Genomic DNA, 22944 nt, shown 5'->3' on the forward strand with positions numbered 1-22944 from the left:
AATTCTTCATTGGGAGGGTCAGCCAAAACCAGCAGGAGAGAGAGAGAAATAAGAACAAACCCTAGAGTGAGAAAATTCAAAGAAAAAGTGTGATTTTTCAAGGAATCAAGTGTTTAAAGGTATGATTTTTCAAGCTTAGCTTAAGATTTATCATTTCCATGCATTTCTCCTTATTTTTCATGGTTAAATTATGTGTTTTGATGATGGATTCAAATCTGATCATATGGGTTTAGAGAGAAAAAGTTGTTACATTAATTTGATTTTGAACTATGTTAGTGTTTAGTGTTAGTTTAGCATGTTTATGAGTAAAACAACAAGAAAAATATTCATTTTCTCCATGAATTTCTCTAAGTCGAATCTAGCCAATGGTGTGTGAGGATGAGGTTGACTTTATTTTAAGAGAATTAGATGGAAAAATGATGAATTATGAGGTTGGAAATTAAATGGGAATTTTTGGTGAAAAAAATTGAAATTTTTACCCACTATGGGTAAAAGCGTAATTTGTGATCCGAATTGATAAATTGGACCACGTTCATAGTCATTGAGGTATTGTGGATATAATTGGATAATTAAAATTGAAATGGATGGAATTGGAGTTGAATTAGAGATTTTAGAAATTTACACCGTGTATAGGCGAGTTAGGTCGGACACTGTAATTAAGCGATTGTCCAAACATTTCACACCCTATCTAGTGCATACGCATGGATAAGAGCCTGAAATAATATATATTGATTTGACACAAATTATTGAATTTTTTGTGTCATGTATTGTGGATAGGTGGTGAGCTATCTAATACGGGTAAAAGACTACACATGAAGACCGAGAATAGGAGTATATCTACTCCTAGTACAGTGAGTAAACTTACTATCATCTTAATTATCTAGAGTAGATTTATTTAATTATGTGATTTTATGGAAAAATTGTTTAATTGGAAAATTATTGTGTTTTATGGGAAAATGGGATTTTATAAAGTAATTTTATAAAATTTTTGAAAATTTAATAATGATCTCAAAAATTGAGTAATTGGAGACCTATACTATTATTGTGTTGTTTATCCAAGATTTTACATTAAATGGCTTATGATAAATGTGGGTATGACTGGTTATTTTTATGATTTAAAGAATATGTGAACTGTTTTGATTTGCCTTAAATGTGTTAAGTGAGTCATGTCATACTATTGTGATTTTATTGATTGGTGGATTATAAAGTGGGCACTGCAATGACGGGGGTTCCGTGGGCCAACCTAATTAGAGGGGCACGGTTCCCAATTATTGAGCTTACCTCGATTGGAGAGGCGCGTAGGATAACTCCCGAGGTAGGATTTGAGTACACTTCACGCTGGCCACCACGTGAAACTGGGACTCAGCCAACGCCAAGGAACGGTTGTGTTGTCAGAGGTGAAATGTGTTTGTGTGTGTGACAATAAATAGCCTTGGTGGTCTCGGTAAAATGCCTTCGCGGGGTATCCCCGAGAATGGATTTTTGGCAAGGGCCAAGTTTTTGAAAAGTACATAAGCCATGTTGAGTAATTGGATGAAATCCAATTATTTATATGGGTTGCGATGAATTATTTTAATTGTCTCCTATTACTCAGCTTTAGATTATTTTGATGATGTTTGTCTACTCACTTGGATTTTATAATCTCACCCCTTCTTCCTATACATTTTTCAGGCTAAGAATAGGCAATAGATTTTCAATTGCATCGAGAAGTAAATTTCGGAGTTGCATTCTAGAAAGCAAGGTTATAAACTTAAACCTTCTCAGTTCTTTGGGGGCCCACATGTCATTGTAATTTAAATTGCATACTCCAATTTTCTATATTATAGTATGTATAAATTTATTTTGTTTTTATGTGCAGAAAATTAATTTTTGATGTTTCAAATATATATATATATATTGTTTTACATTAAAATAGATTATTTTAATTAATATTTTTATTTTATTTTATTATTCAAAAAAAAAGAAGAAAGAGAGAGGAATGGAAAAACTGGTACAAAAGCTTTGCAAGGTCTTGAAAGGCATTCGGGGAAAGAATGTTTGTCGAGGCTTCGCGACTGTTGTCACGGGCTCGATGATAGTTCCGGGTCATGATAATATATATGCTATAGATATGTTTTTATATGCTATAGAAAGGGGTATGAAAATAATGTGTGATTACATTGAATATTGAGAAAACTTGATTATTGTCAATATGTTCAATTTAATGTACAATGTGGCATGAGTGAATTTTCCTTGTGGCAGTAAAAACCCCTTAGATTTTATCTGGCCAGAATTTTGCTATAGCGAGAATCTATCCATTATGCTTGACTTGCTTGAATTCTACTAAAGTTTTCACTCTTCAATTTTTTGTGGTTCATGGATCCTTCATCATTGAGTGATTAAACAACCAAGGGTTTGAAATGAGGGGTTTTAATAAGAGTTAAACTAAATTGCATTGTTTTTAAACTTAAGTGCATCATGATTTCTAAACTTTCCTTAACGTTGCTTGTTCCCTTCCTATGTTCACTCACTAGGTTTATACTCATGTTTTTAAATTTCATGTTTTAGGTTATTTGAGTTAAGGTGACTAGGTCCTAGGACAAGGTGTTCCTCCTTATCCATTGCTCGGTAGGTTTACCATGAAATTAAATGTTAGCAACCGTGCCCAAAGTCACTTCGCTGACGGTCAAGGTCTAATTATGTGTATATGATACTTGATCTGAAATATTAAGAATCATTTGTTAATCTATATATGTATATAATGGTTGATGATGCCATTATGAATGCATGATTGGGTTTTATGAATTGTTTTCAAAGGAACTATACTTGAACACTACGAATTTTGGATTTTAAAGAAACGTGGATTAATGTATAAGATTATATAAATAGGCTTGCTTGGGCTTAATGGACTGAGCCCATTGGGCCCTTGCGCTGGTCATGGCCCGAAAATTGGGCTGTGACATCTATATATGCACACATATACACACACACACACACACATACGAGAAATTCTTAATAATTTAGGAGAAAATCAAGTTAATAATATTGTTATGGTAATTTAATATAATCTCACTGATTTATTTTATAATTTGTACAACTGCTATTATTATGTTAACAATATTTATTGACAATTTTGAGTTACGAATTATAATTAATCTCGAAGTTAAATAAATCTGATTGTAAACTCTTTATTTAAGTTAACAATAGCCAAACCTAATAAATTTGAGCTTGATTAATATGGTTATGTTTCAATTCGACCTTCAAGTATAGAAGGGAAGCTTGACCAAGCTTTGGCTGTGAGTTTTAGTGGAATTCTAGCTAGTGTTCTATTGGGTCAACTTAATTCGATTACGCCTTCAGTTATTATGCATGTCCTTTTGAGTTTACATGCGTATAAAGGTTTCATATTTTAAAGGTATATTCTTATTTTTGTTTGGTTTTTCCAATGTAATTAGCATGGGTTTTTCAGTTAAGTTATTTTATAATGTGTAAACATTTCACAGTTCTTAGGCCCTGGAGAAAGACCTATAAGTGGTGTGAAATAAAATAACGAGGAAATTGTGAGAAATGGTCAATTCCATAAGACCATTTCAAAAATAGCCTTCAAAATAAAGTTAATTGTTTTTACCCAATTTTTGCCATAACTTAACAAAATTGCCCTTGAAGCCATTTCACAAATTAAACCATTTATCATAATTTCCCCTTCCGATTTCTCTTTCCACATCCATTTGCTACACTCCTAATTTCTCTCTCGCCATTCAACTCTTTCTAATTTTATCGATTTCTCTCTCTCACATTAGTCTGTTGTGCTCTCGATTTCTCTCTCCCACCAACTAGCTTTCTCTAATTTTTCCACCATCATCATTACTCTCTGTCTATTTCACGTCATATCATCATCGATCTATAGACCAAAAAGTAAAGGTGACATCAATCTATGTTCTTGGGTTTATTAATTTACTTTCATGGAACCTCAAAGTTGATAGGTTGAAGTTATAAGTAAAAATCAGTAAATTATAACACTTCCCAGAGTTAGTACACATCATGTCTGCATGTAACAACTCTAATGCATTTGGCATGTAACAAATCTATTGAATGTGGCATGGTTTAAACATGGTGTGTAACTTGATCTCAATCTTTTTATTTCACTAGGACATAAACTTTTGGAGTTGAACACCTTAAACATGATGTGTAACAACATGACATGTAACATGGTCTCTATTTTTGTATTTCACTAAGATATAAACTCTTAGAGTTAAACACCTTAAACATGGCATGTAATAACTTTTTTTTCAACATGATGTGTGTCACGACCCGGAACCTCCCTCAGGCCCATGACAATCGCCGCAACATCCCGATTGACACTCATTATCCGGAATGCCAACCAGAACCCCGCAAGGCTTACATATCAGTTTCTTTCCTTTCCTGTGAGCAATCGTTGTTAAATATCAAGTTTTTAGAGAATATACACTATTTTAGATCAAAAACAATCAAAATAAAATTTTCGCCACACAAGGGTATTTTGGTCATTTTTTTCTCAAAAATTTCGAAACTGGCTAAAACGTAATATACAAGTACAAAATACATAATTCATATTCAAAATGAGTTTAAAAGTCTAAAATCTTCATTTCAAACGAAATTACGGTTATTTGAATATAATAAGAAAATAAAAGAAATATTAAGGGAAATATTCTATTTTCTTATAAAACAATATTTATAGAGTTATACGTGAATAATTTTTATAGCGTAAAAGCTAAATAAATTTATACATACTGAAATACAGTAAGCCAAAATATTTAATTTAATTTACAATAACAAGAGGGCTCCCAAATAAACAAAAGTAAAGAGGACTGTGAACCTACAGTTTGGAAAATACAGATCCAATGGGAGTCCTCGATGAGATCAGCTATCTATAGTCTATACTAAACTTGAAATGGGTGGAAAGGAGGGTGGGTAGATTATAAAATCCTAATGAGTAAACAGACATTATCATAAATATCTAAAGGCGAGTAAAATGGAGGCAAGTTTAAACAACAAATTTCAACCCATTTCATAATGTTTTCAATTTATTTCTTAAACCATAAAATATTTGTAATTTACCAAAACAGTTGTCAAGGCTTATGTCTTTTATTAAAACAAGGCTCAAGCCAAAACTAATCCTCGGGGATACCTTGGCCGAGGCATCTAACTGAGTCCACCAAGGGTGTTAAAATATTCACACGTGAAACACATTTTTATTTTTAAAACAAGCCGTCCCTTGACGTTGGCCGAGTTACACATTCACGTGGGGGTTCGACGTGAAGTGAGCTCTAATACTACCCCGGGAGTTACCCTCATCGCCTCTACAACCGGAGTAACTATATAACTGGGTTTACCGTGCCCCTCTAATAGGCAGTCCACGAAAACCCGTCACTGCAGTGACTAACCCACCAATTTTAATAAAATTTCGACAGTATAACGTGGCTTTTATTTATTTATCCAGCCTGCATAGTAAAAACAACTTACATAAATTTCCCAATGCACTCACAAAATATAGCCACATATACTCATTTCTCATAAGCCATTCCTAGGAAAATATATATTTTTCAAGTCAATTTGCAGCCTCCAATTACTCAATTTCATAATCAATACAATATATTTTTATTTGTCACATTTATTCCTAAAACATCAAAAATCCCGTTTTAATCTCGTTCACATTTCATAAAATACATAAAGGGCATTTAAAAATAAACTCTAGATAATTTACAATAATAATAAGTTTACTCACCGTTTGTACAAACTAAAAGCTTTCTAAGCGCCCCAATCACTACTCGTCGGGTACGACTTTTTTACCTTTTTCGGAAGGCTCTCCTCCTAGACACATTACAAAAATTTACACAATTCATCACATTGATGCTAAATCACTATATAATTAACTTAAATCCTATACTAATGCATGGTATGAAATGCAATAGCCTAAAACGGCTTAAACGCGGTATTAAACTATTTTTGACACTTTGCCCTATAAATTGCTAATGCGCTCCATTTTAGCTCTAAATCATCCCATTCTCTCTCCAACATTTCTAACCATTAAATATCAGCCAATAACCTTCTAAAAACAACAAAATCAGCTCACTCCCTTCCTTGGAAAATTCGGCCAAAAATGGGACATTAAGTCGGTTAATTTTCTACTTTGTTTTTCTATCACGTTTAATCGTTTTTCATCATTTTCTCTTCATTTCCCTTAGAATAAAATCAATTCATCATCATTGTACAGCATTGAGCATCCAGCCAAGAGTGGGTATTGTGAAAATTTAATGATTTCTTGCTCAATTTAATTTCTAAACACATTTAACTAACTAAAACTATCAATTTAACTAAAAATCAAAACCTAAAAATTTCAATTTCTCTCCCCTAGAATTTCGTCCAGCCCTTGATATCACTTTTTGATCTCTCTCCTCAAGCATGCTAAATGGAAATAAAGGCATAGGAAAGGTAGAAATCAAGCTAAAATCAAAAAATATTGCCGTTAGACGCGTAAACGGTCGAAAACCGCGAATTCCCCTTTGAATTTTCTTGTTTCTCTTTGGTTTTTCTTTTTTTCTTCCTTTCCTCTCTATTTCCTCTCTTTTTCTTCCTTATGGCCGGCCAGCACTTAAAATGGGGTTGAAATGGGCTGACTTTTTATTAAAATAATATTATTTCATTAAAAAAATGCCACGTCTCACTTTCCCATTGGCCCATTTTTAAAATTTCATCCATTTGTTTCCAAATTTTCACCATACAGTTGTCCCACATATCCATAGCTTAAATAAAATTTTCAGACTTATCCAAAGTCTCGGTGGAGTAATTTTTGAAATTTACACTTTTGCCCCTGTAAAAGTGAAAAATTACATTTTTGCCCAAAAAACTGAAAAATTGCCCATAGACATATTTTTCATCCCTTATACTCATACCATTCTTCAATTTGTCAAATTTGATCTAAATTCTCTCAAAATCTCAAATTTTGTCCGCGGGTGGTAAAATTACGATTTTACCCCTACACTCCAAAAATCACCAGAATTAAACTTTTTCACTTCCTATCATTAAATTATACTCCAAATAGTTAATCTTGATCAAAAATTTCACTCCATGATCAAATTATTATCTTAGGTGGCAAAATGACGATTTTGCCATTGAACATCAAAATTTCTAATTTTACCCCAAATCAACCCTCGAACTCCGAACAATCATTTTTAGTCATTCTTTGACTAGAAAATATTAAATTTCATCCTACAATTCCTATTTGAACTAGTTCGAGGTTAAATCAACTCAAGTGTACCATTTGGTACAATACCGAGTTTCGTCTATTCTTAGGTGCTTTTCCTAGCATAATAACATGCTACTCAGTGCATGTATGTCATGATATGTGTTTATAGGGTCAGGTTTTACAATGTGTAATAACTTTTTTTGAACATGATGTGTAATAACAATATTTTTAAAATATGGTGTATAACTTAGTCTCTATCTTTGTATTTCACTAGAATATAAACTTGTCACAACCCGGAACCTCCCTCAGGCCCATGACAATCGCCGCGACGTCCCAATTGACACTCATTATCCGGAATGCCAACCGGAACCCCGCAAGGCTTACATATCAGTTTCTTTCCTTTCCTGTGAGCAATCATTGTTAAATATCGAGTTTTTAGAGAATATTTACTATTTTAGATCAAAAACAATCAAAATAAAATTTTCGCCACACAAGGGTATTTTGGTCATTTTTTTCTCAAAAATTTCAAAACTGGCTAAAACGTAATATACAAGTACAAAATACATAATTCATATTCAAAATGAGTTTAAGAGTCAAAAATCTTCATTTAAAACGAAATTACGGTTATTTGAATATAATAAGAAAATAAAAGAAATATTAAGGGAAATATTCTATTTTCTTATAAAACAATATTTATAGAGTTATACGTGAATAATTTTTATAGCGTAAAAGCTAAATAAATTTATACATATTGAAATACAGTAAGCCAAAATATTTAATTTAATTTACAATAACAAGAGGGCCCCCGAATAAACAAAAGTAAAGAGGACTGTGAACCTACGATTTGGAAAATGCAGATCCAATGGTAGTCCTCGATGAGATCAGCTATCTACAGTCTATACTGAACCTGAAATGGGTGGAAAGGAGTTGGGTGAGATTTTGCAATCCCAATGAGTAAACAGACATTATCATAAATATCTAAAGGCGAGTAAAATGGAGGCAAGTTTAAACAACAAATTTCAACTCATTTCATAATGTTTTCAATTTATTTCTTAAACCACAAAGTATTTGTAATTTACCAAAACAATTGTTAAGGCTTATGGCTTTTATTAAAACAAGGCTCAAGCCAAAACTAATCCTCGGGGATACCTTGGCCGAGGTATCTAACCGAGTCCGCCAAGGGTGTTAAAATATTCACACGTGAAACACATTTTTATTTTTAAAACAAGCCGTCCCTTGGCGTTGGCCGAGTTACACATTCACGTGGGGGTTCGACGTGAAGTGAGCTCTAATACTACCCCAGGAGTTACCCTCCTCGCCTCTACAACCGGAGTAACTATATAACTGGGTTTACCGTGCCCCTCTAATAGGCAGTCCACGGAAACCCGTCACTGCAGTGACTAACCCACCAATTTTAATAAAATTTCGACAGTATAACGTGGCTTTTATTTATTTATCCAGCCTGCATAGTAAAACAACTTACATAAATTTCCCAATGCATTCACAAAATATAGCCACATATACTCATTTCTCATAAGCCATTCCTAGGAAAATATATAATTTTCAAGTCAATTTGTAGCCTCCAATTACTCAATTTCATAATCAATACAATATATTTTTATTTGTCACATTTATTCCTAAAACATCAAAAATCCCGTTTTAATCTCGTTCTCATTTCATAACATACATAAAGGGCATTTAAAATAAACTCTAGATAATTTACAATAATAATAAGTTTACTCACCGTTTGTACAAACTAAAAGCTTTCTAAGCGCCCCGATCACTACTCGTCGGGTACGACTTCTTTGCCTTTTCCGGAAGGCTCTCCTCCTAGACACATTACAAAAATTTACACAATTCATCACATTGATGCTAAATCACTATATAATTAACTTAAATCCTATACTAATGCATGGTATGAAATGCAATAGCCTAAAACGGCTTAAATGCGGTATTAACCTATTTTTGGCACTTTGCCCGATAAATTGCTAACGCGCTCCATTTTAGCTCTAAATCATCCCATTCTCTCTCCAACATTTCTAACCATCAAATATCAGCCAATAACCTTCTAAAAACAACAAAAATCAGCTCACTCCCTTCCTTGGAAAATTCAGCCAAAAATGGGACATTAACTCGGTAAATTTTCTACTTTGTTTTTCTATCACGTTTAATCGTTTTTCATCATTTTCTCTTCATTTCCCTTAGAATAAAATCAATTCATCATCATTGTACAGCATTGAGCATCCAGCCAAGAGTGGGTATTGTGAAAATTTAATGATTTCTTGCCCAATTTAATTTCTAAACACATTTAACTAACTAAAACTATCAATTTAACTAAAAATCAAAACCTAAAAATTTCAATTTCTCTCTCCTAGAATTTCGTCCAGCCCTTGATATCACTTTTTGATCTCTCTCCTCAAGCATGCTAAATGGAAATAAAGGCATAGGAAAGGTAGGAATCAAGCTAAAATCGAAAAATCTTACCGTTAGACGCGTAAACGGTCGAAAACCGTGAATTTCTCTTTGAATTTTCTTGTTTCTCTTTGGTTTTTCTTTTCTTCTTCCTTTCCTCTCTATTTCCTCTGTTTTTCTTCCTTATGGCCGGCCAGCACTCAAAATTTGGGTTTAAATGGCTGACTTTTCATTAAAATAATATTATTTCATTAAAAAATGCCATATGTCACTTTCCCATTGGCCCATTTTTAAAATTTCATCCATTTGTTTCCAAATTTTCACCATACACTTGTCTCATATATTCATAGCTTAGATAAAATTCTCAGACTCATCCAAAGTCTCGGTGGAGTAATTTTTGCAATTTACACTTTTGCCCCCGTAAAAGTCAAAAATTACATTTTTGCCCCAAAAATTGAAAAATTGTCCATAGACATATTTTTCACCCCTTATACTCATACCATTCTCCAATTTGTCAAATTTGATCTAAATTCTCTCAAAATCTCAAATTTTGTCCATGGGTGGCAAAATTACGATTTTGCCCCTACACTCCAAAAATCACCAGAATTAAACTTTTTCACTTCCTATCATTAAATTATACTCCAAATAGTTAATCTTGGTCAAAAATTTCACTCCATGATCAAATTATTATCTTAGGTGGCAAAATGACGATTTTGCCCTTAAATATCAAAATTTCTAATTTTACCCCAAATGAACCCTCGAACTCCGAACAATCATTTTTAGTCATTCATGGACTATAAAATATTAAATTTCATCCTACAATTCCTATTTGAACTAGTTCGAGGTTAAATAAATTTAAGTGTACCGTTAGGTACAATATCAGGTTTCGTTTATTCTTAGGTGCTTTTCTAGCGTAATAACATGCTACTCAATGCATGTATGTCATGACATGTATTTATAGGGTCGGGTTTTACAAAACTCTTGGAGTTAAACAATTTAAACATTACATGTAACAAATTTTTTTTTCAACATGGCATATAACTTGGTCTCATCTTTGTATTTCACAAGGATATAAATTCTTGGAGTTAAACATGTTAAACATAGCATGTAATAACTTTTTTTTTCAACATGGCCTGTAACAACTTTTCTTTTTAAACATGGTTGTAACTTGATCTGAAATACCCCATACTTTGATATGGTGATAAATAAAGTTGATCAAATGTAAATTGAGGTCAATTAAAATGTTTAAAAGTGATAAAAGACGAAAGGAGTAGTTTAGGATAAAATATTCCGAAAGTGAGAAAATAACAATAAAATAATAATAATTTTATCGGAGGAGAATTTGTGAGATAAAAGGTGATTTGGAAGTCAAGTGAGGCATAATAACGTATTTTGGGTACCAAGGAGACAAGATAAAATTTTTAGAATTAAATAATATTTTATTAATGAAATAATATTAAAATATTAATATTTAGCCGGATATCGAAATCAGTCATGAAGAAGGATCATATGGTTGATCCAAGTGGGGTAGAAGATGACAAGCCCGACTCTATAAAAATATTTATCATGACATACATGTGATGGATAACATGTTTGCATACAAGAGAGTCTCGAAAAATTTACAAAAGTCGGTATTGTACCTAGACGTACAACAAAGTTGATTTAAGCCTCGAACTAGATAAAATAGAGAATTCACGATGAAATTAAGAATTTTAAAGTCCTAGAATGGTTTAATATGGTGATTCGGAGTTCGAAGATCAATTTGGAGTCAAATCGGAATTTTCGCTATCTAGGGGCAAAATGGTTATTTGCCACCTGGGGACAAAATAAGAATTTTAGAAAAGATTTTTTTGGCCCCATTTGACTTATTGGAGTAAGATTTGAGGTTTACAAGTGAAAAATTTTAATTTCGGTATAATTTGGAGTAAAAGGGTAAAATGGTAATTTTGCCACCCCAGCCAGCACATGGTCTTCCTTTATCCTCATTTTGACCATTGACTAATTGTGTGGTGGAGATAAAAAGGATTAAAATTTTAAAATTTTAAAAATGGACCAATAAGAAAATGCCATGTGTCATACCTTTATTATTTTATTGTTTCTTTATAAAAAAGCATAAAATCAGCTCATTTTCTTAATATGGCCGACCAAGCAAGGAAGAGAGAGAAAGAGAGGAAGAACAAAGGGAAAAACAAGAAAACCTAGGTGAAAATTCAAAGAAAAAGTGAAGAAATCAAGGAAACAAGCTAGGTAAATTAAAATTTCTTTAATTATCCTTTATACCTAGCTTACCCATGCTTTTGTTCTTGATTTCTATGGTTGAATATTGAGTTATTATGATGAATTGAATTCTGAAAAATGGGTTAGGAGAGAGAAAATTGTTAGATTAATTTGATTTTAAGTTATGTTAGTGTTTTAAGTTAGTTTAGCATATTTAGGAACAAAACAACAAGAAAAGAATTTATTTTCCTCCATTACCATTATTGGCCGAATTTTCTAGGAGAATATTGGTTGATGATCTTGATGTTTATTTGAGGAATTATGATGAATAATGATGAATTATGAGCCTAGAAAAATAATGGAAATTTTCAGAGCAAAAATATGAATTTTTACCCACTAGGGGTATTTTCGTAATTTGCTACCGAGACTGATAAATTGAATCTTATTCACAGTCATTAAGGTAATTTAGGTATAATTGCAGTGTAGAAAGTGAGAAGAATTGATTTGGAATTAAATTGGAGATAATAGGCCGAATTAGGTCAGCACCGCATTTAAACGATAGTCTGATAAGTTGTATATCATATCATGCATATATACCGAGCTTGAATTGATTTTATAATGGTCAAGCATTGATGTGATGAAGTATGTATTGTACATTGTGGATAGGTGGTGAGCAAAGTACACTGGTAAAAGTACAGAAATTATGCTTGGAGACTGGGATTAGGAGTACATCGACTCCTAGAACAGTGAGTAAACTTATTATCGTCTTAATTATCCAGAGTAGTTTTATACAATTGTGTGATTTTATGGAAAATGAGTTTAAATGTTAAATTGCTATGTTTTAAGAGAAATTGTGATTTTATAAAATGATTTTATAAATTTTCTAAAAAATTGAATACTAGTTTTGAAATAGAGTAATTGGAGATTGCCTGCTTGTGTTGCAAATTTATGGTTTTGAATTGAATGGCTTATGACAATAAATGAGCATGAATGGCTAAACTAATTTTGGTGTTAGAATTATTTATATTGTGTATTCAGCCTTGAAAGGCTAGGTTGCGATAAATTGTCATGTCATGCTAGAATGAATTTTATTGATTGGTGGATTATATATTAATTATTCATTGCAAAAGGGATTCCGTGGACCAGCCTATTAGAGGGGCACGGTAAACTCCAATATATTCTTACCCCGAACGGAGAGGCGGGTAGGGTATCTCCTGGGGTAAAACTTAGGGTTCACTTCACGGTAAACCACCACGTGAAGGGGAACTCAGCCAACGCCAAGGAACGGCTGTATTTTCTCAAACTAAAAATATATTTTAAGTGTATATAAAAATTTTAACAGCCTTGGCGGACTCGGTTGGATGCCCTGCGCAAGGTATCACCGAGTATGAGTTTTGGCACGAGCCAAAGTTTTAAGAAATTCATAAGCCAAGTTGATTTCTCGATTTATATGGATTGATTTTATTTGGTTGAAATGAGTTGAAAAGTAATGAAATTACAGTATGATGACTTATTTTAATTGTCTCCATTTACTCGACTTTAGATAGTTTAGATGGTATCTGTTTACTCACTGGGATTTTATAATCTCACCACCCTCATTTCCTCACATTTCAGGCTCAGAGAATTCCATAGTTAGCTGACTTTGACAAGGACCTTCATTCGGACTCGAATCGGTAAAAGCTGTAGGTTTCTAGCTTCCGATGCATTTTGGTTAGATGTGGGCCCACGTGTCACTTTAAAAGAAATTTCATGCTTTGGTTATTTGCTTTATAGTATATATGATTATAATTAACTTTTACACTATAAAAATTATGTACCGATAGTTTTATGAAAATTATTTTACAAGAAAATAGTTATTTTATTGAATATTTTTATTATATTCAAATGGTCAAATTTTCATTTCAAATGAACGTTTTAGATACTTAATTTGTTTTTAAATCATTAAATATATATTTTCTGCTTACCTACTACATTTTTAGCAAGTTTTGAGATTTAAAAAAAAAATGAAATGACAAAAATGCCCTTGTGAGCTAGAAAACAAAATGTTATGTTTTGATTTGGCAATGATTTGTAATCCCTTGAATTTTGATATTTGATAACTATTGCTCACCGGGGAAGTGCGAAAGCTGATACGAGAGCCTTGCGGGGTTTCGATCGGCATTCGGGGTGAAAAATGTATGTCGAGGCCTCGCGGCGGTTGTCACAGGCCCGATGGGGAGTTCCGGGTCGTGACATGATCTCTATCTTCGTATTTCATTAAGACAGAAACTCTTAAAGTTAAACATGTTAAACATGGCATATAACAACTTTTTTTCAACATGACATGTGTCACGACCCGGAACTCCCTATCGAGCCCGTGACAACCGCCGCGAGGCCTCGACAGACATTCTTCACCCCGAATGCCGATCAAAACCCCGCAAGGCTTAGCATCAACTTCCGCATCTCCCCGGTGAGCAACAATTATTAAATCTCGCATTTAAAAAAATTATAAGTCATTTTCAAATAAGAACAATAAAATATTATTTTCTGGCTCATAGGGGCATTTTCATAATTTTTCATCAAAAATCCCAAAACTTGCTAAAAATGTAGTAGGTAAGCAGAAAATATATATTTAATGATTTAAAAACAAAATAAGTATCTAAAACGTTCATTTGAAAGCAAATTGTTAACAACTAGTACTATTCAAAAATAATCAATAAAATATTCTATTTTCTCATAAAATAAATTTTTATAGAAATATTCGTAAATAATTTTTCGCACATGAAAGTAAAGTAAAAATTGTATGAATAGAAATAAAGATAACCAAAATATAAGTTTTGATCTGTAATGACACGTGGGCTCCAATTGACCAAGAGGATGTAAGACTGTGAACTCTTACTTTCTATAATGCAGTTCCGAGCTTAGTTCTCGTCCTACTCGACTATCTACAAACTGTCCTGAGCCTAAAAAATGTATAGGAAGAAGGGGTGAGATTTTATAATCCCAGTGAGTAAACAGATTCCATCTAAAGTATCTAAAGCCGAGTAAATGGAGACAATTAAAATAAGTCATCATACTATAATTTCATTACCTTTCAGTTCATTTCAACCAAATAAAATCAATCCATATAAATCGAGTAATCAACTTGGCTTATGAATTTCTTAAAACTTTGGCTCGTGCCAAAACTCATACTCGGTGATACCTTGCGCAGGGCATCCAACCAAGTCCGCAAAGGCTGTTAAAATTTTTGTATACACTTAAAATATATTTTTAGTTTGAGAAAATACAGCCGTTCCTTGGCGTTGGCTGAGTTCCCCTTCACGTGGTGGTTTAGCGTGAAGTGAACCCTAAGCTTTACCCCAGAAGATACCCTACGCGCCTCTCCGTTCGAGGTAATAATATAATGGAGTTTACCGTGCCCCTCTAATAAGCTGGTCCACGAAACCCCCTCTGCAGTAAATAATTAATATATACTCCACCAATTCAATAAAATTCATTCTAGCATGGCATGGCAATTTATCACAATCTAGCCTCTCAAGGCTGAATACACAATACAAATAATTCTGACACCAAAATCAATTTAGCCATTCATGCTCATATATTGTCATAAGCCATTCAATTTAAAACCATAAATTTACAACACAAGCAGGCAGTCTCCAATTACTCTATTTTCAAAACCAATATTCGATTTTTCAGAAAATTTATAAAATCATTTTATAAAATCACAATTTCTCTTAAAACATAGCAATTTACCATTTAAACTCATTTTTTTATAAAATCACACAATTGTATAAAACTACTCTAGATAATTAAGACGATAATAAGTTTACTCACAGTATTAGGAGTAAAAATACTCCTATCTTCCGCCCTTGGGTGCAGTCTCTTACTCGAAACAATTGACTCACCACCTATCCGTAATCCATGACACAAAATTCAATAAATTGTGTCAATTTATCATAAATTATTTCAGGCTCTTATCCATGCGTATGCACTAGATAGGATTTGAAATGTCTAGACAATCGCTTAATTGCGGTGTCCGACTTAACTCGCCTATACACGGTGTAAATTCCTAAAATCCTCAATTCGACTCCAATTTCATCCATTTCAATTTCAATTATCCAATTATATCCACAATACCTCAATGACTGTGAATTTGGTCCAATTTATCAGTTCGGACTATAAATTACGCTTTTACCCCTAGTGGGTAAAAATTTCAATTTATTGCACCGAAAATTCTCATTTAATTTCCAACCTCATAATTCATCATTTTTCCACCCAATTCTCTTAAAATAAAGTCAACCTCATCCTCACATACCATTGGCTAGATTCGGCCTAGGGAAATTTGAAATACCCCATACTTTGATATGGTGATAAATAAAGTTGATCGAATACAAATTGAAGTCAATTAAAATGTTTAGAAGTGATAAAAGACGAAAGTAGTAGTTTAGGATAAAATATTTCGCAAGTGAGAAAATAATAATAAAATAATAATAATTTTATCAGAGGAGAATTTGTGAGATACAAGGCGATTCAGAAGTCAAGTGAGGCATAATAAGGTATTTCAGGTACCAAGGAGACAAGATAAAATTTTTAAAATATTAATATTTAGCCGGATGTCGAAATCAATCAAGAAGAAAGATCATATGGTTGATCCAAGTGGGGGAGAAGATGACAAGCCCGACTCTATAAAAATATTTATCATGACATACATGTGATGGATAGCATGTTTGCATACTAGGAGAGTCCCAAAAAAAAAAATTAAATTAATTACAAAAGTCGATATTGTACCTAGACGTACAACAAATTTGATTTAAGCCTCGAACTAGATCAAATATAGAATTCACGATGAAATTAAGAATTTTAAAGTCCCATAATGGTTTAATATGGTGATTCGGAGTTCGAGGATCAATTTGGAGTCCAATCGAAATTTTCGCTATCCAGGGGTAAAATGGTCATTTGCCACCTGAGGACAAAATGGTAATTTTTAGAAAAGATTTTTGGCCCCATTTGACTAATTGGAGTAAGATTTGAGGTTTAGAAGTGAAAAATTTTAATTTCGGCATAATTTGGAGAAAAAGGGTAAAATGGTAATTTTACCATTCGGAATCGAAAATTTAATTTTTTGAAAGGATTTTGATCAAATTTAATTATTTGGAGTGTGAAATGAGTATGAGGAGTGAAAATTATGCATTATGGAAAATTTTCAATTTTTGGGGTAAAAATGTAATTTTTGAAAAGTTCGGGGGCAAAATTGTAATTTTGAAAAATTTGCTCCACCAAAACTTTGGAAAAATCTGGAAATTTCACTTAAGACTTGGATAAGTCAAAGGGAATGCATGGTGAAAAAAATAGGACAAGTGGATGGCTAGAAAAAAAAAATGAATTAATAAAATATTTAAAATATGAATAAAATAATATTATTTCATTAAACAATAAAAGGCATAAAAAAAATCAGCCCATAACCCATTCTTCTTCTTCAACATTCGGCCAAGCAAGAAACAAGAGAGAGAAAGGAGAAAACAAAACCCTAGAGAGAGAAAATCAAAGAAAAAGTGTGAATTTTCAAGGAAATTAAGTGAAAAAGGTGAGATTTTTCTATTAAGCTTGAGTTTTCTTATTCTCAAGCATTTCTCTTTATTTTCCATGATTAAATTACATGTTTTCATGATGAATTCAATTCTGAAAAAATGGGTTAGGAGAGAGAAAGTTGTTGGATTTATTTGATTTTAATTTATGTTAGTGTTTTTAGTTAGTTTAGCATATTTAGAAACAAAACAACAAGAAAAGAATTTATTTTCTCCCCCAACTATTAATGGCTGAATTTACCATGTAGTGAGTGAGGATGAGTTTGATTTTATTCTAGGAGAATTGGTTAAGGAATAATGAATTATGAGCCTTGAAAAATAATGAGAATTTTCGGAGCAAAAATATGAATTTTTACCCACTAGGGGTATTTTCGTAATTTACTGTTGGGACTGATAATTTGCATCACACTGAGGGACATTAAGTTAATTTGGGTGCAATTAAGGTATAGAAACTGAAAAGAATTAAATTGGAGTTTAAACGAACCCGTTAGGAATTTAATCGGGTGATAAGACGAATTAGGCTAATACCGGATTTAGATAGTTACCAGTGCATTTTTGCATTCCATATCATGCATTGGTAGTCCAAATTAGTTTAATTTTGATTTAGTACCAACTTAGTGAATTCTCGATTTTGTACTGTGTCAAGGTGGTGAGTCCTCCAATAAAGGCAAGAAAATTACATCCGAGGACCAGTAGACAGAGTGCTTCGAAAGTCTGCATTCTAGACATTGTGAGTGAACTTATTATCATCTTAATTATCTAGAGTAGTTTTATACAATTGTGTGATTTTATAGAAAATGAGTTTAAATGGTAAATTGCTATGTTTTAAGAGAAATTGTAATTTTATAAAATGATTTTATAATTTTTTTGAAAAATCGAATATTGGTTTTGAAAATAGAGTAATTAGAGACTGCTAGTTTGTGTTGCAAATTTATGGTTCTGAATTGAATGGCTTATGACAATAAATGAGCATGAATGGCTAAACTGATTTTGGTGTTATAATTATATATACTGTGTATTCAGCCTTGAGAGGCTAGGTTGCGATGAATTGCCATGACATGCTAGAATGAATTTTATTGATTGGTGGATTATATATTAATTATTTACTGCAGAGGGGGTTCCGTGGACCAGCCTATTAGAGGGGCACGGTAAACTCCATTATATTATTACCTCGAACGGAGAGGCGCGTAGGGTATCTCCTAGGGTAAAGCTTAGGGTTCACTTCACGCCACACCACCACGTGAAGGGGAACTCAGCCAACGCCAAGGAACGGCTGTATTTTTCTCAAACTAAAAATATATTTTAAGTGTATACGAAATTTTAATAGCCTTGGCGGACTCGGTTGGATGCCCTGCGCAAGGTATCACCGAGTATGAGTTTTGGCACGAGCCAAAGTTTTAAGAAATTCATAAGCCAAGTTGATTACTCGATTTTTATGGATTGATTTTATTTGGTTGAAATGAGTTGAATGGTAATGAAATTACAGTATGATGATTTTTTTTAATTGTCTCCATTTACTCGACTTTAGATAGTTTAGATGGTATCTGTTTACTCACTGGGAGTTTATAATCTCACCACCCTCATTTCCTCACATTTCAGGCTCAGGGAATTCCGTAGTTAGCTGACTTGAACAAGGACCTTCATTTGGACTCGAATCGGTAAAAGCTGTAGGTTTCCAGCTTCCGATGCATTTTGGATAGATATGGGCCCACGTGTCACTGTAAAAGAAATTTTATGCTTTGGTTATTTGCTTTATAGTATATATGAATATAATTATCTTTTACGCTATAAGAATTATGTACCGATAGTTTTATGAAAATTATTTTACAAGAAAATAGTTTATTTTATTGAATATTTTTATCATATTCAAATGGTCAAATTTTCACTTCAAATGAACGTTTTAGATACTTAATTTTTTTTAATCATTAAATATATATTTTCGGCTTACCTACTACATTTTTAGCAAGTTTCGAGGTTTTCGATAAAAATGACGAAAATGCCCCTGTGAGCAAAAAAAAAAAAAAACAATATGTTATGTTATGATTTGGAAATGATTTGTAATCCTTCGTATTTTGATTATTTGATAACTATTGCTCACCGGGGAAGTGCGAAAGCTGATACGAGAGCCTTGTGAGGTTTCGATCGACATTCGGGGTGAAGAATGTTTGTCGAGGCTTCGCGGCGGTTGTCACGGGCTCGATGGGGAGTTCCGGGTCGTGACAAAATTCATGGAGAAGATAAATATTTTTCTTGTTGTTTTACTCATAAACATGCTAAACTAACACTAAACACTAACACAGCTCAAAATCAAATTTATCTAACAACTTTCTCTGTCACGACCCGGAACTCCCATCGGGCCCGTGACAACCGCCGCGACGTCCCGATAAGCACTCATTACCCCGAATACCGATCGAAACCCCGCAAGGCTTAGCATCAACTTCCGCATCTCCCCGGTGAGCAACAGTTATTAAATCTCGCATTTCAAGAAATCATAAGTTGTTTCCAACTCAAAACAATAAAAATATTATTTTCTAGCTTACTGGGGCATTTTCATCATTTTCTTTTTTTTGAAATTTCGAATTCCGAAAAAATGTAATATGTAAGTGGAAACACATATTTCATGATTTAAATTAAATTTTGAAGTCTAAAACATTCGTTTAAAGTAAAATCATAGCTATTTGAATATAATAAAAACATTAAATAAAATATTCTATTTTCTTAAAACACAATATTTTCAAAGTCTTCCTAAAATAACTTTTGTAGCGTAAGAGTAAAATAAATTTATTCGTATAGTAATAAAGATAATTAAAGTATGAAATTTCGTTTACAGTGACACGTGGGCCCCCAACTAACCAAGAAGGTGTAGAGCTACGAACCCTTACTTCCTATGATGCAACTCCGAGATTAAATATCGTCTTAATCAACTATCAACAAACTGTCCTGAGCCTGAAAAATGGATAGGAAGAGGGGTGAGATTAAATAATCCCAGTGTGTAAACAATTACCATCAAAAGCATCTAAAGCCGAGTAGATGGAGACAATATAAAAACGTTATATCTCAATAATGTTCATAACACAAAATTCGTTTCAATCTATACCAAATAATTTCTTTTCATCAAAATTTCCCCGACTTATGAATTTTTTTAAACTTGGCCCCTGCCAATATCATTCTCGCGGGTACCTTCGTCAAGGTATCCCACTGAGACCGCCAAGGCTGTTCAATGACCCATACCCATAAACATGTTTTCACATCTAACACACAGCCGTTCCTTGGCGTTGGCTGAGTCTCACTCTCACGTGGTGGCCCGAACGTGAGGTGCACTCAAATCATACCTCAGGAGATACTTCACCCAACATCTCCCCCCGGAGGTAAGTATATAATTGAGTTACCGTGCCCCTCTCATAGGCAGTCCACGAAAACCCCCACCACTGCAGTGACCGTTTAATATACCACCAGACCCATAAAAATTGCAGTAGCATAATATGGCGAATAAAATGTAATCTAGTCTACCGAGACCAATCCAAAATTGTTCATATATTTCATGCCAACCCCAAAAATTTAGCCATCATGCTACCATAGTGTCATAAGCCCCAATTTCAATAACATATAAAATCATAAATTTCAACACAGTCTCCATATACTCAATTTTCCCAAAACAATATTTGATTTCAAAACCAGTATAAATCTCATTTTTTATTAAAAAACATTTTAATTGGAAAACATAATATTTTATAATTTAAATTCACCATTCAATAAAAGCATCAAACAAGTATAATAACTCTAGATATTTAAGACGATAAATTGTCCACTCACAGTTCTAGGAGTCGATGTACTCCTAATCCCAGTCTTCAAGCACAATTTTGGTACTTTACCAGTGTAATTTGCTCACCACCTATCCACAATGTACAATACATAATTCACCACATCAATGCTTGACCATTATAAAATCAATTCAGGCTCGATATATATGCATGATATAACATGCAACTTATCCGACTACCGCTTAAATGCGGTGCTAACCTAATTCGGCCTATTACTCGATTAAATTACTAACGCGTCCAATTTAATCTCAAATTAATTTTTTTCAGTTTCTATACCTCAATTGCACCCAAATTGACTTAATGTCCCTCAGTGTGGTGCAAATTATCAGTCCCGATAACAAATTACGAAAATACCCCTAATGGGTAAAAATTCGTATTTTTGCTCCGAAAATTTCCATTATTTTTCTAGACTCATAATTCATCATTATTCATCATAATTGCTCAAGTAAACATCAAGATCATCAGCCAATATTCCCCTAGAAAATTCAGCCAATAATGGTAATGGAGGAAAATAAATTCTTTTCTTGTTGTTTTGTTCCTAAATATGCTAAACTAACTTAAAACACTAACATAACTTAAAATCAAATTAATCTAACAAGTTTCTCTCTCCTAACCCATTTTTCCAGAATTGAATTCATCCTCAAATCACATGATTCAACCATGGAAAATGATGAGAAATGCATGAAAATGATAAATCTTAAGCTAAGCTTGAAAAATCATACCTTTAAACACTTGATTCCTTGAAAAATCACACTTTTTCTTTGAATTTTCTCACTCTAGGGTTTGTTCTTATTTCTCTCTCTCTCCTGCTGGTTTTGGCTGACCCTCCAAATGAAGAATTCTGGAATTTGCAATCCTTTTAATAGGCTTAATAAAATATTATTATTTTATTTATTTTTTGAATATTTTATTATTTTATTTTTTTCTAGCCATCTTTTTGACTTTCTTTTTCCACCACTCAATCCTCTTCACTTATCCATGTCTTCCATGAAATTTCTAGACTTTTCCAAAGTTTTGGTGGAGCAAATTTTTAAAAATTACACTTTTACCCCTGTAAAGTGAAAAATTACATTTTTGCCCCAAAAATTGAAAACTTACCAAAATGCATAATTTTCACTCCTTATACTCATATCATGCTCCATTGAATCAAATTTGATCTAAATTCTCTCGAAAAATTCAATTTCGTCCTCGGGTGGTAAAATTACGATTTTGCCCCTAGATAGTGAAAATTCTGGTTTGACTCCGAATTGATCCTCGAACTCCGAATTACCATTTTGAGTCATCCCTGAACTGTGAAACTCTTAATTTCACCTTAAAATTCCTATTTGAACTAGTTCGAGGCTTAATTGACTCAATGATACCATTAGGGGCAATATCGTCTTTTAACGATTTCTCGAACTTCCTAAATATACAAACATTCTATCGAGCATGTGAATGACATTATAATTATTTTACAAAGCAGGGTTTGACATTCTCTCTCTAAACCCATATGACCAGAATTGAAATCATCCTCAAATCACATGATTCAACCATGAAAAATGATGGAAAATGCATGGGAAAGGTAAAGCACAAGACAAATTTAAGAAATGTTACCTTTTTTCACTTGATTTTTGAATTTCCACCTATTTTCCCTTTAAATTTCTTGGCTAGGGTTTTATTTTTTCCTTTCTCTCTCTTGTTTCTTTCTTGGCCGAATGTTGAAGAAGAAGAATGGGTTATGGGCTGA

At 32.9% G+C, this 22944-nt stretch overlaps 2 long non-coding RNA genes across 2 annotated transcripts; one reads left to right on the forward strand and one right to left on the reverse strand.

The window, feature by feature from the left end:
* The first annotated feature begins 17278 nt into the window (after positions 1-17278).
* Positions 17279-19400, forward strand: LOC148764169 (uncharacterized). The gene is made up of 3 exons (XR_016024795.1): positions 17279-17396; positions 18044-18127; positions 18997-19400. It is a non-coding gene; the product is annotated as an uncharacterized LOC148764169 (long non-coding RNA).
* Positions 19401-20130: 730 nt separating this feature from the next.
* LOC148764170 (uncharacterized) lies at positions 20131-22065 on the reverse strand. Its single transcript, XR_016024731.1, has 3 exons — positions 21941-22065; positions 21211-21289; positions 20131-20343 (listed from the first exon to the last, which is right to left on the reverse strand). It is a non-coding gene; the product is annotated as an uncharacterized LOC148764170 (long non-coding RNA).
* Positions 22066-22944: the final 879 nt, after the last annotated feature.

Source organism: Theobroma cacao, chromosome 2 (genome assembly GCF_053813885.1).
Source record: "Theobroma cacao isolate CCN51 chromosome 2, ASM5381388v1, whole genome shotgun sequence".
Classification (NCBI taxonomy): Eukaryota; Viridiplantae; Streptophyta; class Magnoliopsida; order Malvales; family Malvaceae; genus Theobroma; species Theobroma cacao.